The sequence below is a fragment of the Limulus polyphemus genome, unplaced genomic scaffold (genome assembly GCF_000517525.1).
Source record: "Limulus polyphemus unplaced genomic scaffold, Limulus_polyphemus-2.1.2 Scaffold104, whole genome shotgun sequence".
NCBI classification, from domain to species: Eukaryota; Metazoa; Arthropoda; class Merostomata; order Xiphosura; family Limulidae; genus Limulus; species Limulus polyphemus.
This window is the reverse complement of record NW_013665714.1, coordinates 874,023-887,016: the sequence shown is the minus strand read 5'-3', so window position 1 is coordinate 887,016 and position 12,994 is coordinate 874,023. Positions and strand designations below refer to the sequence as shown.

The window sequence follows — 12,994 nt, the reverse complement described above, 5'->3', positions numbered from 1 at the left end:
ATTTCATTTAATAAATGTTTTGATATATAGATTGTTCGGGTTTTTTCACCTAAAAAAAAGCGACATTAATTTCTTGACGACCTAATATATATGGTCACATACAAAACATAAGCATTTTTATTGGTAAAGATATATTATTATTTTCAGTTGCTGACAGTTCTGATAGTAGTTTAGAAAATGTTTAACATTTTCTTGATTTTTATCACCTCATATATTGACTTTCTTACATCAAACAAAGATGTAATTATAGATCTTTTGTTTATATGCAAAATATGTATGTATGAATACTTCCTTGTTCTATACATTTATGTGTTGTATGTATACATATATATTTCGTCTTTGGGAAATTGGAATGGCTAGTTTTATTTTGCATAAATTTTCTTCACTTCTTTTTATGCAAACATTTTATAAATTAGTGATAAAAAATGTTGTTGTTTTTTATCAAACAAAAGACAATTTAACCAGGCACTAATGTGGAATATATCTGGAAATCTTGAAAAATATGCAGAGGTTGAACACGTTATAATAAAACGAGCTTGTATAGCCAAATAAGAAAGTCACATGACAACCACAACTGATATAAAAACCGGTGCGGATCAGAAAGAAATTTTGGCATTGTTTGATGTTACGTAGGTAGTGTGACGTCAACGAAAAGCGGTAGCTTTTTAGAAGGGTATGTAACTTCCCTTTTTGATGAAAAATAATCATATACTCAGATCTGGGATTTACAATTTACAAAACGGTGATATCCCTTGTACGTAATGGCATTGGAAAACAATGGAATATGGATCAACTTGGTACACCAGGACCATTCATAAGGAGGCCTGTAACAAATAGTACCCCAACGTGGTTAATAAAGTGAGGCCAGTTGCATCTCAGGCAACAGTTCGTAACATAATCGATAAGGATATCTGTCTGACGACAGGGCGAATTGGGTATAGGTTAATCAAAATAAGGTTTCTAGTCATACATTCCATTCAACCGTCGCATACCTTAAGCAACCGGAGAATGAAGGTGGCATTCAGACTATTCTATAACAAGACATATCGACCAAGCCACCGGACTAAGCGACTTTGTTGATTTCTGTACGATCAGACTATTGAAACGGGCGCAGGGCAAGTGTCATTTTCGTACACCAGATTTTTTTTACGGTAAGCACTCGGGGAGTAGTAGTGTGTTTTAGACATGACAACCTTATGACTGAGCCTAAACAATGGAAACTATGTTGTAAAGACTCAATTATATAAGAGTCTACTTACACTCTCGCTTAAGTAAATGTATATATCTGGACTTCGGAAAAATATATAACATTAACTATTCTCTAGCGTGTTTGCATTTAAGTTAAAAACACTCTATTTTATGCCGAAATTAATTTCAAGAAAAAGTAACCTACACAGATTATTTGTCTAAAAGCACAATTTTGAAAAGAAAAGTTGGAAAATGTATATGGTTACACTGTTTACAACTGCCATGATTATTTACAAGAGAGAATGTTTCAACCAAGGACGTTTCTTTTTCGGGTTACCAATGGAAACCTCAAATCAAATCTCTATATACACTTCTAATGTGTAACGTGCATAGGTAGTTATTACTCTTATTCGTTTGAAGACAAAAAAAGTCGCTTTTATTTGACGAAACTAAAATTAACGTAAGAGAAACAACAAAAAACAAACAAACAGTAAAATGCTAAAAAAGGAATAAAAATATAATATGCGTTTCTTTAAATCACACATATGTACAAATTCAATATTTATATTGATTTTATGTACTAAAGTGGTCTGAGAACTCTATAAAAAAACGATTTTAGAACCTCACCAAGTCGTTACAGTTCATGTCTCTAGGTCCGATCATGCTCTACATGATGACCGTGAATCTTGACAATAGCCTTGCACAAGTTCCATTTTATTTACGTTTTTTTAATTTTTTGTCTTTTTAATGCTGCCAATAACAACCTAAGAAAAAGGCGCTTGACTTATGCGTCTTTTTAATGTTGTTAATAACAACCTAAAAAGAAAAAAAAAGACGCTTGACTTATGCACGTAGGCTGTGCAAATTTCCAGTTTACATGAGATAGATACCAACTATTTATAAGAGCCCAAACATTTTCTGTTTTCTTTTTCGTTCGACAAAACCAATTTCAAAATGTAGAAAACAGACTCATTTCAATATTTGGCGTTCCTAAGTTACAATACATATTTTAGCAGAAACTTATTCAGTTTTAATAGGATTGTCAGTTCCTTAAATTCTGTGCACTAGGCTATTCTACTATTTAAAAGTTAGGCCCTTTCAGTTGATCTTAAAGCGAATATAAATTCAATTTTTCATCTCTATTTTTTCCACAATTATGTATTTAGTAAATCTCGAGAAATAGCAGTTACGTATCATGAGATTTTGCTTTAAGCAGCACACCTCTTCCTGATGATTACATCATTTTGTTTTCTCACAACAGCTGTTTTTATTTTTCCTCTATTATTTTTACAGTGAGTATAATCGATATGAAGGATTGAAAGTTAAGGGAAATGAGATTTTTAATTTTTTACAGACGTAAGTACACTTGTTACATGCTTTCTTCTCGTCCATGTGCTTACATGTAATATGTTTAGTTTATGCTCTACTCTCAAGTTCCGTATATCAGTTAGATACAGCAAGAGTTTCCAATTTGTCAGTTAGTTATGCAATGTTTAATGCCTTTTACAAACAAATGTGCTTATACAGTTCTTAACCTTGTCCCTATTATTATTTACACTCATTACAAAAATAGTTTCAGTTGATCGTACGGGTATGTTAACTTGTAGTTTGAATATATTTACACTTAAATGTTATATCTGTCACTTTTTAAAGATTCCAGGTCAACCATACTTATTTTATATAAGTTAGCTGAAAGATTTTCAACTAGGAAGCAGTTTATAGTTTTGTTTAAGACGTGTTTACCATAGATTTCGGTAAGTTAGAGTTTGTGAGAGACAGTTATTCATCTTCTTTTGTTCACTAGCACAAGGTAGTGCATAAAAGTTATTTTTATTGTGTTAATTACTTCTTGTCTGATCAAAAGAAATACATATATATGTATATTGCGTTTTAATCAACTGTTTAATATCTTTCATTGACGATTTTTAAAGAATCTGAACACTTTGGAAATACTTTGCGATAGTTCAAATCACAATATACGTATCTCGAGTCAACATGTATACAGTAGCCTCAAGTAACACTGTAATAAATGTATTATATTATATATTTTTTCTCAGTCTTTGACTTCATTATGGTAATAATATTGTTAAAATATTGAGAATACGAAGGAAAACTCCATTGTACACTTTTAAATAACGAGTGGAAACTGAAAAGACGTGTAACTCGATAAGATGTATGACAATATTACTGTCGAAGTATTGTTTTAGCGTTTATTACTGTATGACTATTGTTTAAATAAGACCATTGTTTCGGTGTTTGTTACTGTATAACTATTATTTAAATGTGTGTTACTATAAAGTCATTGTGTCAATGCTTGTTATTGTATGACTATTATTTAAATGTGAGTTACTGTAAAGTCATTGTTTCAATGCTTGTTATTGTATGACTATTATTTAAATGTGTGTTACTGTAAAATCATTGTTTCAATGCTTGTTATGGTATGACAATTATTTCAGAAGAACAGAACAAATAATATACCAAAGCGCAAAGCAGGGGTTTAAACATTAAGTATGTCCCAATAATCAAACATGACAAAAACGAAAAAAGTTTCGTGAACTGTGAATGTATATAAACACAAGCTTATTATAACTTTTAGTTCACATTTCCATGCACATAGATCGTAAAAATTGCTTTATTTAAGTGCATACCACGCGCAGTTCAGTATTATCAAGGAAAGTACCTGGAAAACCAGTTTCCACAATTTGAAATATTTTTGTTTCTTAATCAATCACACAGTTGCGACTGTTACGGTATTATTAAGTTGCCAAAGTTATTTTTTTATTTTAAATTTCTCTTAGAAATCTATCATTTAATAACTTCACTTTTTATTATACCTAACGTATTTCTTTTTTCTTTCGGCAAATACGTTACTTGATAAAAGTACGGATTTTTTTATATTTAATCTTATAAGATGCATGGCTTGAGGAATGAGTTATACTTAAAGAAATAGAATTCAATTTTTCGCCTCAATTGAACTTTCTTTACATATTAGAAACCACGTCGATCAGAAACAAATGATGAATACATACACAATACGGTCAGTTAATAAGAAAAGTTTTGTTGAAAATAGTTTTCGGGTGCATCATTCTTTTTTTTTTAGAAATTACAAAGTGAAAGACTAATCTTAAGAAAATGTATATTTGTTAATTAAATTAGGTGAATATTAGAAGGATCTGGAAGAAATTGATTGTTGATTCTTTAATAACTGGTAGTGCAGCAAACCGAAATATAGACATATATACAAATATATGAGTGTGTATAATTTTTTGAAGATATGTTCATGCAAATTATCTATCTGAGGCAATTCCAATCTAGTTCAATATCTATGTTTGACACCCCACCCCCGAATATTGTGTTCTCTCATTCTTCAACTCGAAGTATTTGAAAGTCATATTTGATTATAACATCTTCTTCTCTGGTTAACTATACATTACCAACTCAGTGATTACCATATAGATTGGTTCTTTTAATCAAATCAAAGTAGTATGTTTAACTGGTCTTGCATTTTATATTCAAGATACTTCGAGGTCTAGCGTATCCGATTCCCTTAGTATGTTAAACGGTAGGACCTCAGGGTCTTCTGAGAAGAACTTCGAGGATAATTTTGAGCATCTTTTGAATAAGTCGATAGAATGTCCAATTTCGTGACACATAGACAGGCGGGCGACTGACAGCATATGATGATAATCAACTTTTAGAAGATTGACGGTCGGAAGAAGTAATTTCTGACGATCATTATCATTGTCCCACTGGTAATTTACATAACGTAGCTTCATAGGGTGTGGCATGACAGAAGAAGCATGATTATAACTTCAATCTATGAGTGCATTTTGTGTATCTTCAGAGAAGAGGGCGTTTCGGCCTATATTCGGATAAAAAAATGAAGTTTATGATTAATGTAAACTTATATGCGACAAAATGAAGGGTTTAAAGTAGCCGCACTCGGCCCTCTTGCGTCATGATATAGCTCAGTAACGCGTCCTCATGGTCGATTGTTAAAGGCTATATGTCGATGCAGCGTGTATTGGACGGAAGCCACCCACATCCTGAAATTTCTGTTGACTGCGTGAGAAATGTGTAATCAGAAACTCCCCAATCTCTGGATCAAGAGTAACTAGTTGTTGCGGTAAACACTGATAGAGCAAGGTGATTTAGTTCGGTTAATAACAACCTTATGACGACTTTTTTTAACTTCCCAAGAAAATATAAAACTATCTATGAACTGATAGAATTTATTACTAGTGTTAAAATTCAAAGCATTTTTTTTCTTTATAAGAGATCATATACGCTCCTCAACTCATCAGAGTTTGTGAAATACTGAAAGCAATGCGTATGTAACTTTAATAATTATGTAATATATTTAGAACCTCATTTAAAACTAATATTCAAACTAATTTGTGTTCAGTTTACCTACATTTAGAGAGTATGCTTATGTTAATTGAACAAAAATCTGAAATAATAACTCTTAATTATTTACACAACTTGTAACAAAATTGAACAGATATAAAATTCCAGTGTGGCATAAAATTTCTTTTGCGTTTTTACTAATATTAACCACTGAAATTCAAGACCATTTAATAACTGCATAAATTCAAACCTTTGTTCAAAACCTGATGCATTTGATATGTTATTTAATCAAAACAAACACGTTATTATTAACGAATTTCACGAACACTTAACAAGTTAATCTCTTAGTAGTTCTCGAATGTAAAAAATGATCGCCTTAAAACTATACTGAGGTTTAAAAGGTTATGTTATATTATCTTGTTGTCTCTTCACGACGTTACAGTCTATGTTGCCACATCCGGTTACGTTATCTGACAACTATGTATCTTGACTATATTCCTGTATCGTAGCTTCCATTGCAAAAGACTTCTTCTTAAGGCTATCATATCCAAAGTACACCCCTTCTGCCTGCAGCTTTCCATAAGCCATCTAGTGTATGAGAACGACGTTTTCTTAGCGACCGTTTCAATTGTCCAAATGCACAGAAATCTATCGGCGCTACTTCCGATAACTTAACTGGTGAGTCTTCTCATGGAGTAGCATGATTACCAGTTTCATTCTCCAGTTGCATAAGGTATGTAATGGTTGAATGGCTATGTCGTGGATACAACTTTTGTAACGTGACTTGTGCCGCTTTACCAGGCAGATATGCTTCTTGATCGTGCTGTGCACTGTTTTCTGGAGCACAGGGACGACTTTTGCCACTGCCCTTTCTGTTTGTGGAATCTCATCTATTGTAAGACGCAGCAACTTAATTACCACAGCTGGAACATGGCTTAATGAATAACTCTTTCTCGATGGTTCTTGTTACCCAAGTTCATCTATATTTTTGTTTTGTTTTCAAATGCCATTAAGTACAAGGTATATCCTGGTCTTGGAAATACTGAATCCCCGATTGGAACAATCTTTATGATATGTATGTATGTTTTAAGTCGGAAATGGCTGTTAAATACTTTCCCAAAAGCGATTAATTTTTGCTAATGTTACATTACTTACGTACGATATGCCGAAAAAGGTAAAAACGTAGTTTTGATACATTCCGTTCAAACGGGTCTTTATATATGTTGTTGATATCGCATAAGTTGCTAACTTGCATATTTCAAATTGTTTTAATAGAAAGAACTCAACCTTCTATATTCATCAAAACCTAACCAGATGATTCACGGAGTGGAATCCATACTTCTTAGAATATATGATTTTATTTCCATTAATTAGATTAGTATACCTTTTTTTTTGGTCATATAAAACATAATATACAAAATCAAAGACTTTTAGACTAGAGTTTCTACTATTTCATCGCTCGGTATATTTGCAGAAAACGTATCTTTCTACTTAACTTGAGTTATTAAATCGAATAATTTTGAAACAACATAATAATAGGTGTATCAAGATACTAGATTATATGACTTCCTATTGAAGCGCAGTTGTTTTAAAAATGCTGAAAACAATCGCAAGCTATTTGGATTAGTTTTTGTAATAATTACGTTTCCCAGTAGATACAAATGATTATTTTTGATGGGATAAATTCATTATTTTTCCGAAAAAAGAGTATAAATTTTACTGGATATGACACAAAACATTTACATCATAAAAATTACAGTTACGTAATTTCCCCCATAAGAATCTAACTTTCGGAAAATCTTTATGTGAACGTCATATCTTTTTTGACTTATGATATCTTATGATTTTATTTAATAGAGTAATGAACACTAAAATAATAACGTTGAACTTCTTTGCTAATTATTTGGTCATTATGATTAAAATGGATCATATTTACGATATTAATTTAATGTTGGTTTTTAACACTTCAATGTTTAACACTGATCTGTTGCATTTAAACAAGTTACAGTTCTATGCGATCAATTCGTATTATGTATGCTAGTTAGTGAGAGTTGTTAAACAAATAAAAATAGAAATAACACAATATGTTTAAAGTTTATTATAGTTTAATGCTATATTTACCATATATAAGTCCGTGTCTTTCGTGGTAATCATATTCATTTTAATAGTTATTTGGATTGAATATGTAGAAGTATTGCTTCTGTATTATATTTAAAGAAAATGGTTTTATTTCTTTGGAACTTATATTTGATTTTAGTTGATTTTGATGTTTGTTTCGAATCCACAAATAGTTATAAATTTACGAGAGCTATCAACTTTACAAGATTTTAAACCATGAAATGAATCTATTTTAAGCCCAACTATTAGTTTGGCAATAACTATCATGTTGATAGTTAATGACTACCTTGTGTTTTAAACTTCAGTGAATTTAAATTTTCTCAATATCTTAAAAGGCATGTAAAAATTATAATGACATCTATAAATTAATCTGGACTTCTTTTAAGATATGAAAAATCGACTTGTAAAATACAAGAGAGACTGTTTCTAAGAGCAGACGTGAAATGTGAAAAACTATCAAAAATTAATACATATCTGAAGGTTTCTCATACAACATTTGAAAACACAGAACTGTCAATAAGTTACACCTGAATGATTTTAAAGACTACATAGTTTTATAGCAAATTATATACTTATATTGACTGAATATTCAATAATAAGTGCAGTAAAGTTCAACGCAAACCTAAAATTGTATCTTAAAAGACATAGATGTAGAAAGCTAGTCTATTCTTTAATTTATACTCATGAATAACAAATATAAAAATGTGGACATTAAAGTTTTTCGACTTTTCTTATATTTTCTCTGGATATTGATATTTTTATGAAATCCGAGGGAAAACTGTGCTGTTAACATAAAGCAGTTCAAATACAAACGTGCGTGACAATTTACTGTCATCAGTAGTTCGTAGTGGATGCCACATTTACTTGTATAAACAGTCGCAATTAATCTTGTTTGTTCAACTAGAACTTCATTTGTCATTGCCCCCTGATGGCTCAGCAGTAATAATAAGGAATTATAACGTTAAAAATCGGGTTTTGATACCCGCGGTTGGCAGAGCACAAATAGTCCATTGTGTAGTTTTGTGTTTAATAACACACAACCGAAAAACAAATAGTTGTCATTCTAGCATCATCGTAGTTTCTATCCATTATAATTAAACTAAGAAAAATAAAGATTATGGTTTTAAAGATAGAAACTAATATATAGATATACCTTAACGTCACGCTTTAACAAATGTTGGATAAGTGGTAAGTTTATGGACTTACAACGTTAAAATAGAGGATTAGATTCCCGCGGTGGACAGAGTGAAAATAGGCAATCATATAGCTTTACACTAAGACAACAACAAGAAATGTCGATTGTATCTGTAGGTTTCATACTCAATATGTGATATTATCGCTACCATTATTTTAGGAATTTAAATAGTTTTCTGTAAGTTAAGTAAGTATAGCTTCTTATTGATAATAAACAATTTGTAAACACTTCAAGCAAGAATATCCGTTTCTTGTTTGTGAATAAATTATTTCAAAGGTGTTGATTTCCTTATTCGAACTGAATAAATCAGCATTAAGCAGGTTAACAGAATAAATATAGATAATAGAATATCCGTGCTCCTTTTGTCGTGGAGGTCGTTACGATACAGGTGAGAAAGACGTGTTGGTTTTTATTACTTCTACGTTTTCCTTAAGCCTTCCAGTCTAACATCAAACAATTACTCAATTATACTCAACGGGGATACGGGGTGATCAGCTGTGTTTGCTGAGGTTTTTTTCTTTTCTTTTTTTCGTTTCTTTTATCCAAACAATGAACTTAAATACTCCGCAAAATTAACAGAAAGTACACCTGAGACTGTTAGTGTTACTGTTTGAGAATGTTTAGAATGACTATTGACTGACTTTGGATAAGTATTGAACTTACAGTAGAAAGTTTTATTGGAATTTGGGAAACGTGAGATTTTTATAGTCACATAGTCAGCATATCATCAAAACATCTTATAAGGTACTATTCAACTTAGTTGCATGTATAAACTTTTGCTTCTGATCTTTCTCTCTTTCGCACTCACTCGTTTCATTCTACATAATACCTTTCTTCCTTATCTTTTTTAGCCCACAATGGCTCTGCTTTAGGACTTATAACACTAAAGTTTTGGGTTCGATCCATGCGGTTGTCACGGCGCAGGTAGCCCAGTCTACTGCTTGGTACTTAAATAAAAAAAACAATCAATCACTTTTTTTTTATCGTATGTTTCTTGAATTATTTTATAGTTTTGGCTTCTTCATCTGTGCTCTCTTCTTTCTATTACAAAAACACAGCTCAACTTAAATATTATTTATTCAGCCTATCCTTTTTTTCATAGTCAATCTGATTGATTTTTGAGTAGTAAATTCGATTAATTGGTTATAGTGTTTAAAACAAATGGCGGTGCTTATTTTGTTTTCTATTGAAAATATAGGTACACATATACAATATTAAAGAGTCTTTTCATTTAATGGTTGGACACTTCAAAGCAGATATTGGATTTACCAGTATATGAATAGTATCTCAATACAAGTTCCTAGAATACTGGCGCATTTCATACAAAGCACACATTTCTTTATAGCGAGTGTTGTGAATTTATAAATTTCTCAATATTTTATGAAGTACAAGTGGGCACTTAATATTCAGCTTTTGTATAGAAAGTATGCTATTTAAGCACTATAAAATCTCGATTGAGTTGCAAATAAAACATGCTAAAGTAAATGTATTTTTATAGCCTTTGGTAATTTACACCATATGTTCATTTGAAAATAAAACTAACGCCAACCACATAAAATCTGTCCACGGTTTTTCGTCTGAAGTATCCTTCACCTGCCAAACTTTGAGTTTACACTGCTACTTTTATTACTGTGCATAATACAACTGCCTGTTAGTCCTTCTACAGGCTTTTTAGAGAGGTGGTGGGTTTTGAATGATTGGACGACGACAATGTAAACCATCAATAAGTGACTGTACTCTGATACAACTAATTTTCCCAGGATAAAGTGTACTATTATTATTTATAGGTACACTTTATGGCTTAAGGCGTAGAGGTAGATTTAATAATGTATTATCTATCTTAATATCGAATTAAATTAAAAATAAGAAAAAACATATTTCAAAACTATATAAAACACTACTTTACAACCTTTCCAGGAAATACGTTTAAGTACTATCAGACATAAGGCGACGTTGAGTTTAATATCACTCTGCTTATGATATCGATATTCAAAGACGACTCTTGGAATCGATATCTCGAAGCCCTTACTTTAATTTAAAATTCAATGTGGTCGAAGTAAAGTTAAAAAGAAGAATATTTTTTTCTTTACATTTACAGTAAAACACTACAGTCAGCAAAATTACTAGTTAGTCATTCCGACACAGCTTCAGAAACTTGAAAGGAGACCTTACAAAATACTATCTGCCGTTGTTTTATCTAGTTGTACAAGAAATCCCATTTCGTAGCAGACTAGTTCGATATTCCATTCAAAATAATCAGACAAAATGTCTTTTCGTGATTCTAAATTCCAATGGGATATTTCTAGGGTAATCCTAATCATACGATTCCGTGTTTCATGACTCAAAGTTCTATGTCTATTTTGCTCTGTATATAGAACAAATTAATCAAATATGTTTAGTTTTTTTTTCAAAGTTGATTACATTATTATACTAGGAATTGAAGACCATTTCTGAAGTCTGCGTAGTAGACATATGCGAATGATGAACATGCAAGAAAAAATTTAAACGATAATTAAATGTGTAAAAATATTCTACCAAATATATACATATTCGTACCCATCTCTATTACCAGATTCTACTTTGTACTGCAAAAATTTTATTTCATATTTATACACAAATATAAATAAAAATGAAGAAAAAACCAACAAAATAACGACGAATTTCCAGTATAATTTGATGAAGTAAGAACTGAAGGCTTACACTCTAGTAATTTAAACCAGATTAATACACTACACATAACATTCAAATCATGATCGAAGTATGCACCATTATAGCTCTGAGAAACCAAAAACCATTGTTATATAATAGTGGTCAGTCACCCATCCTCAGTTCACTATTATATAAATCAGGCATCTGATTATCCGCCATGTGATCTGAAATAGTCCCAACCACAACTTGAATTCAATGTTTTCCATGTTCAAGAATCGTATGTTAATAAACTGTGTGAATAATGGCTGATACTGGAAATTATCTACTCTATTTGTAGGTTGTATATATTATTTTTAATAACTTCAACGTCTCAGTATGCCATCGTTTACTGTATGTGCACGTATTCAGCAGTCATGGACGTCAGAGCAACGTTCTCGCTTTAGATCCAATTATCTATAAAGTGAAATATTTAATTACAAATTAGTTTAAGTGACAAAGAGCTTATTGAAATCTTAGCGTCTCTATTTCTTGAATTTTAGATTTGGTAAAGATTAGTAATGTTACTTCCTTGGCTTTCTGATGTTGTATTAAGATGAACAAGGTTTTTGAAGTTTCAAGATTCTGCATTTTTCATTTACACCTCCTTGAGATTTGTGGTAGGAATAACTTATAAACGTGTAAATTTGCATATCAGTGTTTTATGAATCATTTTATTAAGATCACTATTAAGTTTGAGCTTCTCTAACCATTTTATTCAACATGGTACCGCTGACCAAGCTGTGGTAAACTTTAGAAGTTTTTACAGCCATTATAAGTTAACAATTTGATCCTGCTATCAGCGGATATAATAAATGCTTAATAAACTTTCTTTTTTTAGTCATATCGGTTCTTGTATGAAGGTTCTTATATGTAATTTTTTTTGTTTTACAAGAGTTTTCAAACTCTAAATATATTTAATGACAACTGCATTGTTAGAAAACAAAAAGGCGACATGGTTTGGTGGTTATCGTGTCGAACTGTGAATCCCAGGGTCCATGGTTTGCGTCCCGTTGTTGCAAGATCGCGTTCCGCTCATTGGTGTCGTGGATGTATTACGTGTGTCAAATCTCCGTATTTTGTTAGAGTAGCCCTAAAGTTTGCGGTAAGTGATGTTGACTAGATGCCGTCTCTCACTTCAAAATTAGGGATAGCTAACACAGAATATCTCAAACAAGTAACGATTTCAATAAATAGACGTAGAAGGCCTATCAACACAAAACAATGAGAATCTATAATTTATTTTCTAAGAATGTTCAACTTGTAAAGTTTTTTTGGTGTACAAAACTTGAAGATAGCTTTTATATGCGGATACATCTGTTAGCTGAGTTCTTGCACAGATCTTAAAATATAACGTTGATAAACGGAAAGATCTGCACCTGTAGATATGTAGATCTTGATAGTCGAGTTGTTCAAAACTTGAAAATAGCGTTGATAACTGGACCAATTGTTGGTTGAGAT

General features: G+C 31.4%; 1 protein-coding gene across 2 annotated transcripts in view; it reads left to right on the top strand.

The window, feature by feature from the left end:
• Window positions 1-12,994, top strand: part of LOC106470406 (zwei Ig domain protein zig-8-like) — a 261,371-nt gene that overhangs the window by 164,228 nt on the left and 84,149 nt on the right. The window lies entirely within an intron of this gene.